Below are 2,500 nucleotides of genomic sequence, written 5' to 3'. Positions count from 1 at the left end.
GTACCTTAACCTAACCTGTATTGCGCCTTAACCTAACCTGTATTGCGCCTTAACCTAACCTGTATTGCGCCTTAACGTAACCTGTATTGCGCCTTAACGTAACCTGTATTGCGCCTTAACGTAACCTGTATTGCGCCTTAACGTAACCTGTATTGCGCCTTAACGTAACCTGTATTGCGCCTTAACGTAACCTGTATTGCGCCTTAACGTAACCTGTATTGCGCCTTAACGTAACCTGTATTGCGCCTTAACGTAACCTGTATTGCGCCTTAACGTAACCTGTATTGCGCCTTAACGTAACCTGTATTGCGCCTTAACGTAACCTGTATTGCGCCTTAACGTAACCTGTATTGCGCCTTAACGTAACCTGTATTGCGCCTTAAAGTAACCTGTATTGCGCCTTAACGTAACCTGTATTGCGCCTTAACGTAACCTGTATTGCGCCTTAACGTAACCTGTATTGCGCCTTAACGTAACCTGTATTGCGCCTTAACGTAACCTGTATTGCGCCTTAACGTAACCTGTATTGCGCCTTAACGTAACCTGTATTGCGCCTTAACGTAACCTGCATTGCGCCTTAACGTAACCTGCATTGCGCCCTAACGTAACCTGTATTGCGCCTTAACGTAACCTGTATTGCGCCTTAACGTAACCTGTATTGCGCCTTAACGTAACCTGTATTGCGCCTTAACGTAACCTGTATTGCGCCTTAACGTAACCTGTATTGCGCCTTAACGTAACCTGTATTGCGCCTTAACGTAACCTGTATTGCGCCTTAACGTAACCGATATTGCGCCTTAACGTAACCTATATTGCGCCGTAACGTAACCTATATTGCGCCGTAACGTAACCCACATTGCCCCTTAACGTAACCCACATTGCCCCTTAACGTAACCCACATTGCCCCTTAACGTAACCCAACACACGTTGGGCCTTAACCCAACACACGTTGGGCCTTAACCCAACACACGTTGGGCCTTAACCCAACACACGTTGGGCCTTAACCCAACACACGTTGGGCCTTAACCCAACACACGTTGGGCCTTAACCCAACACACGTTGGGCCTTAACCCAACACACGTTGGGCCTTAACCCAACACACGTTGGGCCTTAACCCAACACACGTTGGGCCTTAACCCAACACACGTTGGGCCTTAACCCAACACACGTTGGGCCTTAACCCAACACACGTTGGGCCTTAACCCAACACACGTTGGGCCTTAACCCAACACACGTTGGGCCTTAACCTGCTCTGTAATTGTCATACGACGCGTTAAATTAGTGTAGTGTTGCCTAACTGCAACCCCCGCAATATAGTTTGCTACTCGCACTGCCCGGTCCCCAGTGTATCGCTTCATGTTAAACACCTTGCAGCTATACACTGTAATGTGGATGGCAGCAGGACGTACATGCTCAATGCCCTTTGCAGTTGTTCATTGGCATTTGCAGTTGTTCATTGGCATTCGCATGTGCGAAGCACTTAGCCTACGCTGTGGTACGGCCTGTGTCAACTGTCCGCTGATGTTGTACGTCCAAATCACACACTGTACTGCACATTGGTCCTCATGTACTGAATGATACATCGTGGTACATGTGACCGTACAACGACTGCGCCAACAACGGCGAACCATGCGGTCCAAATGTTGTGCACTCAGCTACGTGTCGTCTCCCTATAAGAGCTGGATTGCAGTGTGGTATGCCCTGGATGGCGATCAGCATGAGCCGTCTGTTGATGTAGTGGCGCGTGTTGTCAGACGTAGTCGTCTCTTCTCACACACCGTGATAGCATGGTGCACTGCGTTCCACATCTGCGACATGCGACAGAGGCCGGTTGACAGTCGTTCGCGCAATGGACATCGCATACGTACGGGGGCCACCTTCCACGTGTTCGCGAAGCGTGCACATGTTGTTGCGTGTATGTGGGCAGACATAGTGTGTCGTGACACCTGACACAGGCATGCAACAATCGTTGAATTTGCAAATGGCGATGGACGCCTACGTTTGCTGGTGACGTTATGCAAATGAACAACTGGTAAACCGTTGTGGTGCGGTTGTTCTCGCTAGAGGTGAATCAGTGATGGCGACGATCGGTTGAGCTACCAACCGGTTGTTCCAGCGATACCCACCATGCCCACGAACGTGAATGGCATCTGGGTGTGAAGCGATACGCGGCGGTGGCTGGGTGGGACCGTCCCCGGCCGGTGAGGGGGGGCCTCCCGGCGTGCTGGCCGCGCGGTGCGTGGGCGCACGCGCTACAGCCGGCTGGTGGGGGCGGCCAGTGGCAGGCGCGCCGGCCGACGGAGGCGGCAGGCGGCGCAGCTGCGCGCCGGCGCACCCTGCACGCGGCGCCGTGCGGCCAAAGTAGGTCCTCGCGGGCCCGGTGCGAAGCGCGGTGGACATCTGCAGTGTGCTGGTCCGATTGAGGACTGTGTGCGCTGAGGATGCGCCGCCGCCCGGCGCTCGGCGCCGCGACGCCGTCTGCTGCTCGGTCGCCTCTGCG

Source organism: Schistocerca americana, unplaced genomic scaffold, assembly GCF_021461395.2.
Source record: "Schistocerca americana isolate TAMUIC-IGC-003095 unplaced genomic scaffold, iqSchAmer2.1 HiC_scaffold_197, whole genome shotgun sequence".
In the NCBI taxonomy this organism is placed as follows: domain Eukaryota; kingdom Metazoa; phylum Arthropoda; class Insecta; order Orthoptera; family Acrididae; genus Schistocerca; species Schistocerca americana.
The sequence above is the reverse complement of the archived record's forward strand: the minus strand, read 5'-3'. Positions refer to the sequence as shown.